Source organism: Gadus chalcogrammus, chromosome 7 (genome assembly GCF_026213295.1).
Source record: "Gadus chalcogrammus isolate NIFS_2021 chromosome 7, NIFS_Gcha_1.0, whole genome shotgun sequence".
NCBI classification, from domain to species: domain Eukaryota; kingdom Metazoa; phylum Chordata; class Actinopteri; order Gadiformes; family Gadidae; genus Gadus; species Gadus chalcogrammus.
Genome location: NC_079418.1, coordinates 33,188,642 through 33,209,482, shown reverse-complemented (window position 1 = coordinate 33,209,482; position 20,841 = coordinate 33,188,642). Strand labels below are relative to the sequence as shown.

General features: G+C 43.2%; 1 protein-coding gene across 1 annotated transcript in view; it reads right to left on the bottom strand.

The window, feature by feature from the left end:
• The window catches only part of cnih2 (cornichon family AMPA receptor auxiliary protein 2), a 43,637-nt gene that overhangs the window by 4,476 nt on the left and 18,320 nt on the right, over window positions 1-20,841 (bottom strand).

The window sequence follows — 20,841 nt, the reverse complement described above, 5'->3', positions numbered from 1 at the left end:
ACATGAGTCTGTCAGTTTATGAGTGGCTCCTACCTCTCTTGGGACATGAGAATGCTGCGTCCTATGAACCGATTTCTTTCACACGCATGTAATGGGGATTTATACAATATAATATTCCATCAAATGTCCTTTGTTATGTATTTTGTATAATAAGTAGCATGAATGTTGCTAATGAAGTTCAAATCTGAATGATACCGACCTAACATGTTGCAATAGAGCCAGCCTTAACCAATAAAAACCAGCCCTAATCAATATACACCATCCCTAATAAATATAAACCAGCCTTAATCAATATAAACCAGCCTTAATCAATATAAACCAGCCTTAATCAATATAAACTAGCATTAATCAATAGCATTATTATTATTATTATTATTATTATTATTATTATTATTATTATTACGTCATGTTCAGATCTTTGCATGTGATTATGGATTATCTGTATAATATTCGGTAGCACTGATTGCTCTCACGTCTAAAGGAGCAAGATGATGATGATTCTTTGGCTCAGGTGCTACTAACATTTTGGAACAACTGTCATTTATATCTTGCAAAGTATTCTGCAGAACAACCCCAAAAAGGAAGAAAAGCAAGAGTAAACTAGAACTGCAAGCAGTTATGCAGGGGTCCAAGAAATGTGCATTTTGCCGGCACAACGCGACAAGAAATGTGCGTTTCGCCGGCACAACGCGAAGCATGTGTTTAAAACGCTACCCTAAACCTGTGGATACAAAGGATTTGACTGTGGTAGGAGTTGCGAGAAGTCAGTGTAGCGTTTTCGCAGCGAAATTCTGTAGAAGATATACAATTTCCTCGTTTATTGCGTTTATTTTCCGATATTTTTATCGAACGTCCTTAAGGTTAGCACCGACATGTCTGTAAAATTTGGGCTCGATCCGATGTATAATTCTGGATTTCTTTGGATTTTTGACTTTTCACGTCTAATTTAGCTAATAAACAAATATTCAAAACGTTACCGTTTCGTCGTCGAAGGTCGGATCAAAAAAGTGTCTAGGATTTCTTTGCGTGTGCGTCTGAAGATGCCGTATGCAAAGTTTTGTGTCAATTGGTCAAGAAATGTGGGAGGAGTAGCGAAAAAACAGTTTTGCGGTTTTCGCGATTTTGCGAAAAATATTCATAGACGCAAATGGGCGTGACCTAGGCCAAAAGATGCAGCAGACTCCAGTGCATCTGTGTGTACAAGTTTTTGGACTCTGGGAGGTTCGGTGTGGGAGTTATAGCCCCAAACGCGTATTCCTTGGTATAGCGCCACCTAGGGACCGGCGTGTCTGGATTTTGTTATCTTAGTAGCGGTGCCGATTCTGGATCTAGTCATCTAATTGGCGCGTGTGCACCATTTACGGTTTGGGCTGTGGTACCACTTCTAAGGCGTACGAAATAATAATAATAACTAGAACTGCAAGCAGTTATGCAGGGGTCCAAGAAGTGTGCATTTCGCCGGCACAACGCGGAGTATGTGTTCAAAACAAATGGGCTTGGCCTATGCCAAAAGATGCAACTGACTCCAGTGAATCTGTGGATACAAAGGTTTTGACTGTGGGAGGTTCGTTGTGGGAGTTATAGCCCAAAACGCGTTTTGAGAACATTCCATTGGCCAGTTAGGAGATATATTATTTCGTCGTTTTTTTGCGACCCCTTGTGGCGAAATTTCCCAAAGACAATTTTCCTTTGCCAAATAACTCCCGCCCACATAAATAATTCTTGGCCATATTTTTTATATAGACTCGGGTTTGCCCCTTGATGGTTCCCTTACAGTTTGAAGAACATTCCTTGGGCCAATTAGAAGATATACAATTTCCTCGTTTATTGCGCCCCCTAATGGCGAAATCTTCCGAATTTTTTATTGAACGCCATTAAGGGTAGCTCCGACATGTGTCTAAAATTTGGACTCGATCCGATGTCTATTTTTGGATTTTTTTGGATTTTTAATTTTCCACGTCTAATTTAGCTAATAAACCAATATTCCAAACGCTACCGTTTCGTCGTCGAAGGTCGGATCAAAAAACTGTCTAAGATTTCTTTGCGTGTGCGTCTGAAGATGCCGTGTGCAAAGTTTGGTGTTGATTGGTCAAGAAATGTGGGAGGAGTAGCGAAAATACAGTTTTGCGGTTTTCGCGATTTAGCGAAAAATATTCATAGACTCAAATGGGCGTGGCCTAGGCCAAAAGATGCAGCAGACTCCAGTGCATCTGTGTGTACAAGTTATTGGACTCTTGGTGGTTCGGTGTGGGAGTTATAGCCCCAAACGCGTATTCCTTGGTATAGCGCCACCTAGTGGCCGGCGTGTCTGGATTTGGTCGTCTGCGTAGTCCGAAGAGATCTGGATCTAGTCATGCAATTCGCGTGTCGGCACCTTTTACGGTTTGGGGTGTGGGCCCACTTTTAGGGGGGTAAGAATAATAAGAAAAATCCTTACAAAAACAATAGGGATCCAACCTGTTGGCTTGGACCCCTAACTAGAACTGCAAGCAGTTATGCAGGGGTCCAAGAAGTGTGCATTTCGCCGGCACAACGCGAAGCATGTGTTGGAATTTGAGAAACGGCGTATGCCAAAAGATGCAACTGACTCCAGTGAATCTGTGCATATAACGTTTTTGACTGTGGGAGCTTCGGTGTGGGAGTTATAGCCCAAAACGTGTTTTCAGAACATTCCATTGGCCAGTTAGGAGATATATTATTTCGTCGTTTATTTGCGCCCCCTTGTGGCGATATTTTCCAAAGACAATCTTCCTTTGCCAAAAACTCCCGCCCACATTAATAATTCTTGGCCATATTTTTTATATAGACTCGGGTTTGCCCCTTGATGGTTCCCTTATAGTTTGAAGAACATTCCTTGGGCCAATTAGAAGATATACAATTTCCTCGTTTATTGCGCCCCCTAATGGCGAAATCTTCCGATTTTTTTATTGAACGCCATTAAGGGTAGCTCCGACATGTGTCTAAAATTTGGACTCGATCCGATGTCTATTTTTGATTTTTTGGGATTTTTGATTTTCCACGTCTAATTTAGCTAATAAACCAATATTCCAAACGCTACCGTTTCGTCGTCGAAGGTCGGATCAAAAAACTGTTGATGATTCCTTTGCGTGTGCGTCTGAAGATGTCGTGTGCAAAGTTTGGTGTTGATTGGTCAAGAAATGTGGGAGGAGTAGCGAAAAAACAGTTTAGCAGTTTTCGCGATTTAGCGAAAAATATTCATAGACGCAAATGGGCGTGGCCTAGGCCAAAAGATGCAGCAGACTCCAGTGAATATGTGGGTACAAGTTTTTGGACTCTGTGAGGTTCGGTGTGGGAGTTATAGCCCCAAACGCGTATTCCTTGGTATAGCGCCACCTAGTGACCGGCGTGTCCGGATTTTGTCGTCTGCATACACATCACAGACATGGATCTAGTCATGCAATTGGCGTGTCCGCACCATTTACGGTTTGGGGTGTGGGCCCACTTTTAGGGAAGGAAGTATAACTAGAACTGCAAGCAGTTATGCAGGGGTCCAAGAAGTGTGCATTTCGCCGGCACAACGCGACAAGAAATGTGCATTTCGCCGGCACGACGCGAAGCATGTGTTGAAAACGCTACCCTGAACCTGTGGATACAAAGGATTTGACTGTGGTAGGAGTAGCGAGAAGTCAGTGTAGCGTTTTCGCGGCGAAATTTTGTAGAAGATATACAATTTCCCCGTTTATTGCGCCCCCTAATGGCGGAATTTTCCGAAATTTTTATCGAACGTCATTAAGGTTAGCACCAACATGTGTGTAGAATTTGGACTCGATCCGATGTCTAATTTTGGATTTTTTTGGATTTTTAATTTTCCACGTCTAATTTTGCTAATAAACAAATATTCAAAACTCTACCGTTTCGTCGTCGAAGGTCGGATCAAAAAACTGTCTAAGATTTCTTTGCGTGTGCGTCTGAAGGTGCCGTGTGCAAAGTTTGGTGTTGATTGGTCAAGAAATGTGGGAGGAGTAGCGAAAATACAGTTTTGCGGTTTTCGCGATTTAGCGAAAAATATTCATAGACGCAAATGGGCGTGGCCTAGGCCAAAAGATGCAGCAGACTCCAGTGCATCTGTGTGTACAAGTTATTGGACTCTGGGTGGTTCGGTGTGGGAGTTATAGCCCCAAACGCGTATTCCTTGGTATAGCGCCACCTAGTGGCCGGCGTGTCTGGATTTGGTCGTCTGCGTAGTCCGAAGAGATCTGGATCTAGTCATGCAATTCGCGTGTCGGCACCTTTTACGGTTTGGGGTGTGGGCCCACTTTTAGGGGGGTAAGAATAATAACTAGAACTGCAAGCAGTTATGCAGGGGTCCAAGAAGTGTGCATTTCGCCGGCACAACGCGACAAGAAATGTGCTTTTCGCCGGCACAACGCGAAGCATGTGTTTAAAACGCTACCCTGTACCTGTGGATACAAAGGATTTGACTGTGGTAGGAGTTGCGAGAAGTCAGTGTAGCGTTTTCGCAGCGAAATTCTGTAGAAGATATACAATTTCCTTGTTTATTGCGCCCCCTAATGGCGAAATTTTCCGATATTTTTATCGAACGTCATAAAGGTTAGCACCGACATGTCTGTAAAATTTGGTCTCGATCCGATGTATAATTCTGGATTTCTTTGGATTTTTGACTTTTCACGTCTAATTTAGCTAATAAACCAATATTCAAAACTCTACCGTTTCGTCGTCGAAGGTCGGATCAAAAAACTGTCTAAGATTTCTATGCGTGTGCGTCTGAAGATGTCGTGTGCAAAGTTTGGTGTCGATTGGTCAAGAAATGTGGGAGGAGTAGGGAAAAAACAGTTTTGCGGTTTTCGCGATTTAGCGAAAAATATTCATGGACGCAAATGGGCGTGGCCTAGGCCAAAAGATGCAGCAGACTCCAGTGCATCTGTGTGTACAAGTTTTTGGACTGTGGGAGGTTCGGTGTGGGAGTTATAGCCCCAAACGCGTATTCCTTGGTATAGCGCCACCTAGTGGCCGGCGTGTCTGGATTTTGTCGTCTGCATAGTCTTCACTGACCTGGATCTAGTCATGCAATTGGCGTGTGTGCAACATTTACGGTATGGGCTGTATTCCCACTTTCTTGGTAGGAAGTATAATAACAAAAACAATAGGGATCCAACCTGTTGGCTTGGACCCCTAATAATAATAATAAGAAAAATCCCTACAAAAACAATAGGGATCCAACCTGTTGGCTTGGACCCCTAACTAGAACTGCAAGCAGTTATGCAGGGGTCCAAGAAGTGTGCATTTCGCCGGCACAACGCGACAAGAAATGTGCATTTCGCCGGCACAACGCGAAGCATGTGTTCAAAACGCTACCCTGTACCTGTGGATACAAAGGATTTGACTGTGGTACGAGTAGCGAGAAGTCAGTGTAGCGTTTTCGCGGCGAAATTTTGTAGAAGATATACAATTTCCTTGTTTATTGCGCCCCCTAATGGCGAAATTTTCCGATATTTTTATCGAACGTTATTAAGGTTAGCACCAACATGTCTGTAAAATTTGGGCTCGATCCGATGTATAATTCTGGATTTCTTCGGATTTTTGACTTTTCACGTCTAATTTAGCTAATAAACAAATATTCAAAACGCTACCGTTTCGTCGTCGAAGGTCGGATCAAAAAAGTGTCTAGGATTTCTTTGCGTGTGCGTCTGAAGATGTCGTGTGCAAAGTTTGGTGTTGATCGGGCGAGAAATGTGGGAGGAGTAGCGATAAAACAGTTTTGCGGTTTTCGCGATTTAGCGAAAAATATTCATAGACGCAAATGGGCGTGGCCTAGGCCAAAAGATGCAGCAGACTCCAGTGCATCTGTGTGTACAAGTTTTTGGACTCTGGGAGGTTCGGTGTGGAAGTTATAGCCCCAAACGCGTATTCCTTGGTATAGCGCCACCTAGGGACCGGCGTGTCTGGATTTTGTTATCTGAGTAGCGGTGCCGATTCTGGATCTAGTCATGCAATTGGCGCGTGTGCACCATTTACGGTTTGGGCTGTGGTACCACTTCTAAGGCGTACGAAATAATAATAATCCTTACAAAAACAATAGGGATCCAACCTGTTGGCTTGGACCCCTAATAAGAAAAATCCTTACAAAAACAATAGGGATCCAACCTGTTGGCTTGGACCCCTAATAATAATAATAACTAGAACTGCAAGCAGTTATGCAGGGGTCCAAGAAGTGTGCATTTCGCCGGCACAACGCGAAGCATGTGTTCAAAAATTGAGAAACAGCGTATGCCAAAAGATGCAGCTGACTCCAGTGAATCTGTGGATATGAAGGTTTTGACTGTGGGAGCTTCGGTGTGGGAGTTATAGCCTAAAACGCGTTTTCAGAACATTCCATTGGCCAAATGGGAGATAGATAATGTTGTCGTTTTTTGGCGCCGCCCTGTTGGCGAAATTTTACGAAGACAATTTTCCTTTTCCAAATAACTCCCGCCCACATTAATAATTCTTGGCCATATTTCCTAGATAGACTCGGGATTGCCCCTTGATGTTTTCCCTCGAGTTTGAAGAACATTCCTCAGGCCAATTAGAAGATATACAATTTCCTCGTTTATTGCGCCCCCTAATGGCGAAATATTCCGAATTTTTTAATGAACGCCATTAAGGGTAGCACCGACATGTGTCTAAAATTTGGACTTGATCCGATGTCTAATTTTGGTATTCTTTGAATTTTTGCGTTTCGACGTAAAACGTAGCCAATAAATAAATATTCAAAACGCTACCGTTTCGTCGTCGAAGGTCGGATCAAAAAACTGTTGATGATTCCTTTGCGTGTGCGTCTGAAGATGCTGTGTGCAAAGTTTGGTGTTGATTGGTCGAGAATTGTGGGAGGAGTAGCGAAAAAACATTTTTGCGGTTTTCGCGATTTAGCGAAAAATATTCATAGACGCAAATGGGCGTGGCCTAGGCCAAAAGATGCAGCAGACTCCAGTGAATATGTGGGTACAAGTTTTTGACTGTGGGAGGTTCGGTGTGGGAGTTATAGCCCCAAACGCGTATTCCTTGGTATAGCGCCACCTAGTGACCGGCGCGTCTGGATTTTGTCGTCTGCTTAGTCCGAACAGATCTGGATCTAGTCATGCAATTCGCGTGTCGGCACCATTTACGGTTTGGGCTGTGGTCCCACTTTTAGGGGGGTAAGAATAAAAATCCTTACAAAAACAATAGGGATCCAACCTGTTGGCTTGGACCCCTAAAAATCCTTACAAAAACAATAGGGATCCAACCTGTTGGCTTGGACCCCTAATAATAAACACTACAAAAACAATAGGGATCCAACCTGTTGGCGATACTGATTCCTCCCAATATGGATTTGATTTGTCATGTATAACACCTATTAGCCAAATGTGAAAATTAATCGAAACGATCTTTCCTCCCATCAGATACTAATACCCCGCAATTGTGTTCAACCAGAGACGACGATGACATCATGGACGAGAACGGATTCCTCCCAATATGGATTTGATTTGTTAACACCTATTAGCCAAAGGATTTGATTTGTCATGCATAGCCTACCTATTAGCCAAATGTGGAAAGATAATCGAAACGATCTTTCCTCCCATCAGATACTGATACCCCGCAATTGTGTTCAACCATAGACGACGATGACATCATGGACGAGAACGGATTCCTCCCAATATGGAATTGATTTGTCATGTATAACACCTATTAGCCAAATGTGAAAAATAATTGAAACGATCTTTCCTCCCTTCAGATACTGATACCCCGCAATTGTGTTCAACCAGAGACGACGATGACAACGGGAACGGAGGTATACTGGACGAGAACGGGAACAGAGGTATACCTTCTTCTTTTAAATGTCTGGTTATAAAAATCCATGCAGGCTTTGGAGGTATACTGGACGAGAACGGGAACGGAGGTATACCTTCTTCTTCTAAATGTCTGGTTATAAAAATCCATGCAGGCTTTATGTCCATGTAACCAGCATGAATTTGCTGGTTAAAAACGGAATACTGATACTTTTCTCTTTACATTTTGCAGATGATGTGTTAAGAGTGATGTGTTAAGAGTGATGCGTTAAGAGTGATGTGTTAAGAGTGATGTTTAAGAGTGATGTGTTAAGTCTGAATAAAAAGTCTTAATAAAAAATGAATAAAAATTGAAAAACATCTCATATTGTTTGTTTTTACACTTCATTCACACAAATTAAGGAATTATACTTATATCTGGATATAAAGGTTTTGACTCAAATAGGAGATATACAATGTTGTCGTTTTTTGGCGCCGCCCTGTTGGCGAAATTTTCCAAAGACAATTTTTCCTTTGCCAAATAACTCCCGCCCACATTAATAATTCTTGGCCATATTTTTTATATAGACTCGGGTTTGCCCCTTGATGGTTTTCTTATAGTTTGAAGAACATTCCTTGGGCCAATTAGAAGATATACAATTTCCTCGTTTATTGCGCCCCCTAACGGCGAAATATTCCGATTTTTTTATTGAACGCCATTAAGGGTAGCACCGACATGTGTGTTGAATTTGGACTCGATCCGATGTCTAATTTTGGATTTTTTTTTTTTTTTTAATTTTCCACGTCTAATTTAGCTAATAAACAAATATTCAAAACTCTACCGTTTCGTCGTCGAAGGTCGGATCAAAATAGTTTTGCTGATTTCTTTGCGTGTGCGTCTGAAGATGCCGTGTGCAAAGTTTGGTGTCAATTGGGCAAGAAATGTGGGAGGAGTAGCGAAAAGGCAGTTTAGCTGTTTTTGCGATTTTGCATAAAGAAAATACTGACGCAAATGGGCCTGGCCTATGCCAAAAGATGCAGCTGACTCCAGTGAATCTGTGCGTATAACGTTTTTGACTGTGGGAGCTTCGGTGTGGGAGTTATAGCCTAAAACGCGTTTTCAGAACATTCCATTGGCCAAATAGGAGATATATTATTTCGTCGTTTTTTGGCGCCGCCCTGTTGGCGAGATTTTCCAAAGACAATTTTCCTTTGCCAAATAACTCCCGCCCACATTATTAATTCTTGGCCATATTTTTTACATAGACTCGGGTTTGCCCCTTGATGGTTCCCTTATAGTTTGAAGAACATTCCTTTGGCCAATTAGAAGATATACAATTTCCTCGTTTATTGCGCCCCCTAATGGCGACATTTTCCGATTTTTTTATCGAACGTCATTAAGGTTAACACCAACATGTGTGTAAAATTTGGACTCGATCCGATGTCTAATTTTGGATTTCTTTGGATTTTTGATATTCCACGTCTAATTTAGCTAATAAACCAATATTCAAAACTCTACCGTTTCGTCGTCGAAGGTCGGATCAAAAAACTGTCTAAGATTTCTATGCGTGTGCGTCTGAAGATGTCGTGTGCAAAGTTTGGTGTCGATTGGTCAAGAAATGTGGGAGGAGTAGGGAAAAAAACAGTTTTGCGGTTTTCGCGATTTAGCGAAAAATATTCATGGACGCAAATGGGCGTGGCCTATGCCAAAAGATGCAGCAGACTCCAGTGCATCTGTGTGTACAAGTTTATGGACTGTGGGAGGTTCGGTGTGGGAGTTATAGCCCCAAACGCGTATTCCTTGGTATAGCGCCACCTAGTGGCCGGCGTGTCTGGATTTTGTCGTCTGCATAGTCTTCACTGACCTGGATCTAGTCATGCAATTGGCGTGTGTGCAACATTTACGGTATGGGCTGTATTCCCACTTTCTTGGTAGGAAGTATAATAATAATAAAAATCCTTACAAAAACAATAGGGATCCAACCTGTTGGCTTGGACCCCTAACTAGAACTGCAAGCAGTTATGCAGGGGTCCAAGAAGTGTGCATTTCGCCGGCACAACGCGACAAGAAATGTGCATTTCGCCGGAAAAACGCGAAGCATGTGTTCAAAACGCTACCCTGAACCTGTGGAGTAGCGAGAAGTCAGTGTAGCGTTTTCGCGGCGAAATTTTTGTAGAAGATATACAATTTCCTCGTTTATTGCGCCCCCTAATGGCGAAATTTTCCGAAATTTTTATCGAAAGTCGTTAAGGTTAGCACCAACATGTGTCTAAAATTTGGACTCGATCCGATGTCTAATTTTGGAATTTTTTGTTTTTTTAATTTTCCACGTCTAATTTAGCTAATAAAAGAATATTCAAAACTCTACCGTTTCGTCGTCGAAGGTCGGATCAAAAAACTGTATATGATTTCTTTGCGTGTGCGTCTGAAGATGCCGTGTGCAAAGTTTGGTGTTGATTGGTCAAGAAATGTGCGAGGAGTAGCGAAAAAACAGTTTTGCGGTTTTCGCGATTTAGCGAAAAATATTCATGGACGCAAATGGGCGTGGCCTATGCCAAAAGATGCAGCAGACTCCAGTGAATCTGTGTGTACAAGGTTTTGAATGTGGGAGGTTCGGTGTGGGAGTTATAGCCCCAAACGGGTCTTTCCTTGGTATAGCGCCACCTAGTGGCCGGCATGTCTGGATTTTGTCGTCTGCATAGTCTTCACGTACCTGGATCTAGTCATGTAATTGGCGTGTGTGCACCATTTACGGTTTGGGCTGTAGTACCACTTTCTTGGTAGGAAGTATAATAATAATAATAAGAAAAATCCTTACAAAAACAATAGGGATCCAACCTGTTGGCTTGGACCCCTAATAATAATCCTTACAAAAACAATAGGGATCCAACCTGTTGGCTTGGACCCCTAATAACTAGAACTGCAAGCAGTTATGCAGGGGTCCAAGAAGTGTGCATTTCGCCGGCACAACGCGAAGCATGTGTTCAAAAATTGAGAAACAGCGTATGCCAAAAGATGCAGCTGACTCCAGTGAATCTGTGGATATAAAGGTTTTGACTGTGGGAGCTTCGGTGTGGGAGTTATAGCCCAAAACGCGTTTTCAGAACATTCCATTGGCCAGTTAGGAGATATATTATTTCGTCGTTTATTTGCGACCCCTTGTGGCGAAATTTTCCAAAGACAATTTTCCTTTGCCAAATAACTCCCGCCCACATTAATAATTCTTGGCCATATTTTTTATATAGACTCGGGTTTGCCCCTTGATGGTTTCCTTTGAGTTTGAAGAACATTCCTTTGGCCAATAAGAAGATATACAATTTCCTCGTTTATTGCGCCCCCTAATGGCGAAATATTCCGAAAATGTTATTGATCGACATTAAGGTTAGCACCAACATGTGTGTAGAATTTGGACTCGATCCGATGTCTAATTTTGGATTTTTTTGGATTTTTGATTTTCCACGTCTAATTTAGCTAATAAACAAATATTCAAAACTCTACCGTTTCGTCGTCGAAGGTCGGATCAAAAAACTGTCTAAGATTTCTTTGCGTGTGCGTCTGAAGATGCCGTGTGCAAAGTTTTGTGTCAAATGGTCAAGAAATGTGGGAGAAGTAGCGAAAAAACAGTTTTGCGGTTTTCGCGATTTTGCGAAAAATATTCATAGACGCAAATGGGCGTGGCCTAGGCCAAAAGATGCAGCAGACTCCAGTGCATCTGTGTGTACAAGTTTTTGGACTCTGGGAGGTTCGGTGTGGGAGTTATAGCCCCAAACGCGTATTCCTTGGAATAGCGCCACCTAGCGGCCGGCGTGTCTGGATTTTGTCGTCTGCGTAGTCCGAAGAGATCTGGATCTAGTCATGCAATTCGCGTGTCGGCACCTTTTACGGTTTGGGGTGTGGGCCCACTTTTAGGGGGGTAAGAATAATAATAATAAGAAAAATCCTTACAAAAACAATAGGGATCCAACCTGTTGGCTTGGACCCCTAACTAGAACTGCAAGCAGTTATGCAGGGGTCCAAGAAGTGTGCATTTCGCCGGCACAACGCGACAAGAAATGTGCATTTCGCCGGCACAACGCGAAGCATGTGTTCAAAACGCTACCCTGTACCTGTAGATACAAAGGATTTGACTGTGGTACGAGTAGCGAGAAGTCAGTGTAGCGTTTTCGCGGCAAAATTTTGTAGAAGATATACAATTTCCTTGTTTATTGCGCCCCCTAATGGCGAAATTTTCCGATATTTTTATCGAACGTCAATAAGGTTAGCACCAACATGTCTGTAAAATTTGGGCTCGATCCGATGTATAATTCTGGATTTCTTCGGATTCTTGACTTTTCACGTCTAATTTAGCTAATAAACAAATATTCAAAACGCTACCGTTTCGTCGTCGAAGGTCGGATCAAAAAAGTGTCTAGGATTTCTTTGCGTGTGCGTCTGAAGATGTCGTGTGCAAAGTTTGGTGTTGATCGGGCGAGAAATGTGGGAGGAGTAGCGAAAAAACAGTTTTGCGGTTTTCGCGATTTAGCGAAAAATATTCATAGACGCAAATGGGCGTGGCCTAGGCCAAAAGATGCAGCAGACTCCAGTGCATCTGTGTGTACAAGTTTTTGGACTCTGGGAGGTTCGGTGTGGAAGTTATAGCCCCAAACGCGTATTCCTTGGTATAGCGCCACCTAGGGACCGGCGTGTCTGGATTTTGTTATCTGAGTAGCGGTGCCGATTCTGGATCTAGTCATGCAATTGGCGCGTGTGCACCATTTACGGTTTGGGCTGTGGTACCACTTCTAAGGCGTACGAAATAATAATAATAATAATCCTTACAAAAACAATAGGGATCCAACCTGTTGGCTTGGACCCCTAATAAAAATCCTTACAAAAACAATAGGGATCCAACCTGTTGGCTTGGACCCCTAATAATAATAACTAGAACTGCAAGCAGTTATGCAGGGGTCCAAGAAGTGTGCATTTCGCCGGCACAACGCGAAGCATGTGTTCAAAACGCTACCCTGAACCTGTGGATACAAAGGATTTGACTGTGGTATGAGTAGCGAGAAGTCAGTGTAGCGTTTTCGCGGCGAAATTTTGTAGAAGATATACAATATCCTCGTTTATTGCGCCCCCATTGGTGAAATTTTCCGAAATTTTTATCGAACGTCATTAAGGTTAGCACCAACATGTGTGTAGAGTTTGGACTCGATCCGATGTCTAATTTTGGATTTCTTTGGATTTTTAATTTTCCACGTCTAATTTTGCTAATAAACAAATATTCAAAACTCTACCGTTTCGTCGTCGAAGGTCGGATCAAAAAACTGTCTATGATTTCTTTGCGTGTGCGTCTGAAGATGCCATGTGCAAAGTTTGGTGGTGATCGGGCGAGAAATGTGGGAGGAGTAGCGAAAAAACAGTTTTGCGGTTTTCGCGATTTAGCGAAAAATATTCATGGACGCAAATGGGCGTGGCCTAGGCCAAAAGATGCAGCAGACTCCAGTGCATCTGTCTGTACAAGTTTTTGGACGCTGGGAGGTTCGGTGTGGGAGTTATAGTCCCAAACGTTTTTCTCCTTGGTATAGCGCCACCTAGTGGCCGGCATGTCTGGATTTGGTTATCTGAGTAGCGGTGCCGGTACTGGTTCTAGTCATGCAATTGGCGCGTGTGCACCTTTTACGGTTTGGGCTGTAGTCCAACAAGTACGGGGGGAAGAATAACTAGAACTGCAAGCAGTTATGCAGGGGTCCAAGAAGTGTGCATTTCGCCGGCACAACGCGAAGCATGTGTTCAAAACGCTACCCTGAACCTGTGGATACAAAGGATTTGACAGTGGTATGAGTAGCGAGAAGTCAGTGTAGCGTTTTCGCGGCGAAATTTTGTAGAAGATATACAATATCCTCGTTTATTGCGCCCCCATTGGTGAAATTTTCCGAAATTTTTATCGAACGTCATTAAGGTTAGCACCAACATGTGTGTAGAGTTTGGACTCGATCCGATGTCTAATTTTGGATTTCTTTGGATTTTTAATTTTCCACGTCTAATTTTGCTAATAAACAAATATTCAAAACTCTACCGTTTCGTCGTCGAAGGTCGGATCAAAAAACTGTCTATGATTTCTTTGCGTGTGCGTCTGAAGATGCCATGTGCAAAGTTTGGTGGTGATCGGGCGAGAAATGTGGGAGGAGTAGCGAAAAAACAGTTTTGCGGTTTTCGCGATTTAGCGAAAAATATTCATAGACGCAAATGGGCGTGGCCTAGGCCAAAAGATGCAGCAGACTCCAGTGCATCTGTCTGTACAAGTTTTTGGACGCTGGGAGGTTCGGTGTGGGAGTTATAGTCCCAAACGTGTTTCTCCTTGGTATAGCGCCACCTAGTGGCCGGCATGTCTGGATTTGGTTATCTGAGTAGCGGTGCCGGTACTGGTTCTAGTCATGCAATTGGCGCGTGTGCACCTTTTACGGTTTGGGCTGTAGTCCAACAAGTACGGGGGGAAGAATAATAATAGGAAAAATCCTTACAAAAACAATAGGGATCCAACCTGTTGGCTTGGACCCCTAACAAGAAATGTGCATTTCGCCGGCACAACGCGAAGCAAGTATTCAAAACGCTACCGTGAACAACCTGTGGATATAAAGGTTTTGACTGTGAGAGGTTCAGTGTGGGAGTTTCGGCCCCAAACGCATTTTCCGCTACCGTTTAGTCGTCGACGGTTGGATCAAAATAGTTTTTACTGATTTGCAACGCAAAACATATATTCAAAACGCTACCGTTTCGTCAACGATGGTCGGATCAAAATAGTTTTGCTGATTTCTTGTAGTGTGCGTCTGAAGATGTCGTGTGCAAAGTTTGGTGTCAATTGGGCAAGAAATGTGGGAGGAGTAGCGAAAAGGCAGTTTAGCTGTTTTTGCGATTTTGCATAAAGAAAATACTGACGCAAATGGGCCTGGCCTATGCCAAAGGATGCAGCTGACTCCAGTGAATCTGTGCGTATAACGTTTTTGACTGTGGGAGCTTCGGTGTGGGAGTTATAGCCTAAAACGCGTTTTCAGAACATTCCATTGGCCAGTTAGGAGATATATTATTTCGTCGTTTATTTGCGACCCCTTGTGGCGAAATTTTCCAAAGACAATTTTCCTTTGCCAAATAACTCCCGCCCACATTAATAATTCTTGGCCATATTTTTTATATAGACTCGGGTTTGCCCCTTGATGGTTTCCTTTGAGTTTGAAGAACATTCCTTTGGCCAATAAGAAGATATACAATTTCCTCGTTTATTGCGCCCCCTAATGGCGAAATATTCCGAAAATTTTATTGAACGACATTAAGGTTAGCACCAACATGTCTGTAAAATTTGGACTCGTTCCGATGTCTACTTTTGGATTTTTCTGGATTTTTGATTTTCCACGTCTAATTTAGCTAATATACCAATATTCAAAACGCTACCGTTTCGTCGTCGACGGTCGGATCAAAAAACTGTCCGATAATTTCTTTGCGTGTGCGTCTGAAGATGTCGTGTGCAAAGTTTGGTGTTGATTGGTCAAAAAATGTGGGAGGAGTAGGGAAAAAACTGTTTTGCGGTTTTCGCGATTTTGCGAAAAATATTCATGGACGCAAATGGGCGTGGCCTATGGCAAAAGATGCAGCAGACTCCAGTGAATATGTGGGTACAAGTTTTTGACTGTGGGATGTTCGGTGTGGGAGTTATAGCCCCAAACGCGTATTCCTTGGTATAGCGCTACCTAGTGGCCGGCAGGTCTGGATTTTGTTGTCTGCTTAGTCCGAACAGATCTGGATCTAGTCATGCAATTCGCGTGTCGGCACCATTTACGGTTTGGGCTGTGGTATCACTTTTAGGGGGGCAAGTATAGGAATAATAATCCTTACAAAAACAATAGGGATCCAACCTGTTGGCTTGGACCCCTAATAATAGGAAAAATCCTTACAAAAACAATAGGGATCCAACCTGTTGGCTTGGACCCCTAACTAGAACTGCAAGCAGTTATGCAGGGGTCCAAGAAGTGTGCATTTCGCCGGCACAACGCGACAAGAAATGTGCATTTCGCCGGCACAACGCAAAGCATGTGTTTAAAACGCTACCCTGAACCTGTGGATACAAAGTATTTGACTGTGGTAGGATTAGCGAGAAGTCAGTGTTGCGTTTTCGCGGCGAAATTTTGTAGAAGATATACAATTTCCTCGTTTATTGCGCCCCCTAATGGCGAAATTTTCCGAATTTTTTATCGAATGACATTAAGGTTAGCACCAACATGTGTGTAGAATTTGGACTCGATCCGATGTCTAATTTTGGATTTTTTTGGATTTTTAATTTTCCACGTCTAATTTTGCTAATAAACAAATATTCAAAACTCTACCGTTTCGTCGTCGAAGGTCGGATCAAAAAACTGTCTAAGATTTCTTTGCGTGTGCGTCTGAAGATGCCGTGTGCAAAGTTTGGTGTTGATTGGTCAAGAAATGTGGGAGGAGTAGCGAAAATACAGTTTTGCGGTTTTCGCGATTTAGCGAAAAATATTCATAGACGCAAATGGGCGTGGCCTAGGCCAAAAGATGCAGCAGACTCCAGTGCATCTGTGTGTACAAGTTATTGGACTCTGGGTGGTTCGGTGTGGGAGTTATAGCCCCAAACGCGTATTCCTTGGTATAGCGCCACCTAGTGGCCGGCGTGTCTGGATTTGGTCGTCTGCGTAGTCCGAAGAGATCTGGATCTAGTCATGCAATTCGCGTGTCGGCACCTTTTACGGTTTGGGGTGTGGGCCCACTTTTAGGGGGGTAAGAATAACTAGAACTGCAAGCAGTTATGCAGGGGTCCAAGAAGTGTGCATTTCGCCGGCACAACGCGACAAGAAATGTGCATTTCGCCGGCACAACGCGAAGCATGTGTTGAAAACGCTATCCTGAACCTGTGGATACAAAGGATTTGACTGTGGTAGGAGTAGCGAGAAGTCAGTGTGGCGTTTTCGCGGCGAAATTTTGTAGAAGATATACAATTTCCTCGTTTATTGCGCCCCCTAATGGCGGAATTTTCCGAAATTTTTATCGAACGTCAATAAGGTTAGCACCAACATGTGTGTATAATTTGGACTCGATCCGATGTCTAATTTTGGATTTTTTTGTTTTTTTAATTTTCCACGTCTAATTTAGCTAATAAACCAATATTCAAAACTCTACCGTTTCGTCGTCGAAGGTCGGATCAAAAAACTGTATATGATTTCTTTGCGTGTGCGTCTGAAGATGCCGTGTGCAAAGTTTGGTGTTGATTGGTCAAGAAATGTGCGAGGAGTAGCGAAAAAACAGTTTTGCGGTTTTCGCGATTTAGCGAAAAATATTCATAGACGCAAATGGGCGTGGCCTAGGCCAAAAGATGCAGTAGACTCCAGTGCATCTGTGTGTACAAGTTATTGGACTCTGGGTGGTTCGGTGTGGGAGTTATAGCCCCAAACGCGTATTCCTTGGTATAGCGCCACCTAGTGGCCGGCGTGTCTGGATTTGGTCGTCTGCGTAGTCCGAAGAGATCTGGATCTAGTCATGCAATTCGCGTGTCGGCACCTTTTACGGTTTGGGGTGTGGGCCCACTTTTAGGGGGGTAAGAATAACTAGAACTGCAAGCAGTTATGCAGGGGTCCAAGAAGTGTGCATTTCGCCGGCACAACGCGACAAGAAATGTGCATTTCGCCGGAAAAACGCGAAGCATGTGTTCAAAACGCTACCCTGAACCTGTGGAGTAGCGAGAAGTCAGTGTAGCGTTTTTGCGGCGAAATTTTTTAGAAGATATACAATTTCCTTGTTTATTGCGCCCCCTAATTGCGGAATTTTCCGAAATTTTTATCGAACGTCATTAAGGTTAGCACCAACATGTGTGTAGAATTTGGACTCGATCCGATGTCTAATTTTGGATTTCTTTGTATTTTTGATTTTCCACGTCTAATTTAGCTAATATACCAATATTCAAAATGCTATCGTTTCGTCGTCGAAGGTCGGATCAAAAAACTGTATATGATTCCTTTGCGTGTGCGTCTGAAGATGTCGTGTGCAAAGTTTTGTGTCGATTGGTCAAGAAATGTGGGAGGAGTAGCGAAAAAACAGTTTTGCGGTTTTCGCGATTTTGCGAAAAAAAATTATAGACGCAAATGGGCGTGGCCTATGCCAAAAGATGCAGCAGACTCCAGTGAATCTGTGTGTACGAGGTTTTGAATGTGGGCGGTTCGGTGTGGGAGTTATAGCCCCAAACGCATTTTCCCTTGGTATAGCGCCACCTAGTGGCCGGCGTGTCTGGATTTTGTTATCTGAGTAGCGGTGCCGGACCTGGATCTAGTCATGCAATTGGCGTGTCGGCACCATTTACGGTTTGGGCTGTGGACCCACTTTTAGCGCGGGAAGTATAATAATAATAATCCTTACAAAAACAATAGGGATCCAACCTGTTGGCTTGGACCCCTAATAACTAGAACTGCAAGCAGTTATGCAGGGGTCCAAGAAGTGTGCATTTCGCCGGCACAACGCGACAAGAAATGTGCATTTCGCCGGCACATCGCGAAGCATGTGTTGAAAACGCTACCGTGAACCTGTGGATATAAAGGTTTTGACTGTGAGAGGTTCGGTGTGGGAGTTTCGGCCACAAACGCGTTTTTTTAGCCCCCTAATAAAAAATACACAATGTCGTCGTTTTTGGCGGCCCCTTTTGGCGAAATTTTCCGAAGAGAATTCTCCTTGTGGCGAAAATTTCCGAATTTTTTATCGAACGTCATTAAGGTTAGCACCAACATGTGTGTAGAATTTTGACTCGATCCGATGTCTAATTTTGGATTTTTTTGGATTTCTGATTTTCCACGTCTAATTTAGCTAATAAACCAATATTCAAAACTCTACCGTTTCGTCGTCGAAGGTCGGATCAAAAAACTGTCTAAGATTTCTTTGCGTGTGCGTCTGAAGATGCCGTGTGCAAAGTTTGGTGTTGATTGGTCAAGAAATGTGGGAGGAGTAGCGAAAATACAGTTTTGCGGTTTTCGCGATTTAGCGAAAAATATTCATAGACGCAAATGGGCGTGGCCTACGCCAAAAGATGCAGCAGACTCCAGTGCATCTGTGGGTACAAGTTTTTGACTGTGGGAGGTTCGGTGTGGGAGTTATAGCCCCAAACGCGTATTCCTTGGTATAGCGCCACCTAGTGGCCGGCATGTCTGGATTTTGTCGTCTGCATAGTCTTCACGTACCTGGATCTAGTCATGTAATTGGCGTGTGTGCACCATTTACGGTTTGGGCTGTAGTACCACTTTCTTGGTAGGAAGTATAATAACTAGAACTGCAAGCAGTTATGCAGGGGTCCAAGAAGTGTGCATTTCGCCGGCACAACGCGACAAGAAATGTGCATTTCGCCGGCACAACGCGAAGCAAGTATTCAAAACGCTACCGTGAACAACCTGTGGATATAAAGGTTTTGACTGTGAGAGGTTCAGTGTGGGAGTTTCGGCCCCAAACGCATTTTCCGCTACCGTTTAGTCGTCGACGGTTGGATCAAAATAGTTTTTACTGATTTGCAACGCAAAACATATATTCAAAACGCTACCGTTTCGTCAACGATGGTCGGATCAAAATAGTTTTGCTGATTTCTTGTAGTGTGCGTCTGAAGATGTCGTGTGCAAAGTTTGGTGTCAATTGGGCAAGAAATGTGGGAGGAGTAGCGAAAAGGCAGTTTAGCTGTTTTTGCGATTTTGCATAAAGAAAATACTGACGCAAATGGGCCTGCCCTATGCCAAAAGATGCAGCTGACTCCAGTGAATCTTTGCGTATAACGTTTTTGACTGTGGGAGCTTCGGTGTGGGAGTTATAGCCTAAAACGCGTTTTCAGAAAATTCCATTGGCCAAATAGGAGATATATTATTTCATCGTTTTTTGGCGCCGCCCTGTTGGCGAAATTTTCCAAAGACAATTTTCCTTTGCCAAATAACTCCCGCCTACATTATTAATTCTTGGCCATATTTTTTATATAGACTCGGGTTTGCCCCTTGATGGTTCCCTTATAGTTTGAAGAACATTCTTTCGGCCAATTAGAAGATATACAATTTCCTTGTTTATTGCGCCCCCTAATGGCGAAATATTCCGAATTCTTTATTGAACGCCATTAAGGGTAGCACCGACATGTGTGTAGAATTAGGACTCGATCTGATGTCTACTTTTGTATTTTTTTGTATTTTTGATTTTCCACGTCTAATTTAGCTAATAAACAAATATTCAAAATGCTACCGTTTCGTTGTCGAAGGTCGGATCAAAAAAGTGTTGATGATTTCTTTGCGTGTGCGTCTGAAGATGCCGTGTGCAAAGTTTGGTGTCGATTGGTCAAGAAATGTGGGAGGAGTAGGGAAAAAACAGTTTTGCGGTTTTCGCGATTTAGCGAAAAATATTCATAGACGCAAATGGGCGTGGCCTAGGCCAAAAGATGCAGCAGACTCCAGTGCATCTGTGTGTACAAGGTTTTGAATGTGGGAGGTTCGGTGTGGAAGTTATAGCCCCAAACGCGTATTCCTTGGTATAGCGCCACCTAGGGACCGGCGTGTCTGGATTTTGTTATCTGAGTAGCGGTGCCGATTCTGGATCTAGTCATGCAATTGGCGCGTGTGCACCATTTACGGTTTGGGCTGTGGTACCACTTCTAAGGCGTACGAAATAATAATAACTAGAACTGCAAGCAGTTATGCAGGGGTCCAAGAAGTGTGCATTTCGCCGGCACAACGCGAAGCATGTGTTCGAAATTGAGGAACGGCGTATGCCAAAAGATGCAGCTGACTCCAGTGAATCTGTAGATATAACGTTTTTGATTGTGGGAGCTTCGGTGTGGGAGTTATAGCCTAAAACGCGTTTTCAGAACATTCCATTGGCCAGTTAGGAGATATATTATTTCGTCGTTTATTTGCGCCCCCTTGTGGCGAAATTTTCCAAAGACAATTTTCCTTTGCCAAATAACTCCCGCCCACATTAATAATTCTTGGCCATATTTTTTATATAGACTCGGGTTTGCCCCTTGATGGTTCCCTTATAGTTTGAAGAACATTCTTTCGGCCAATTAGAAGATAT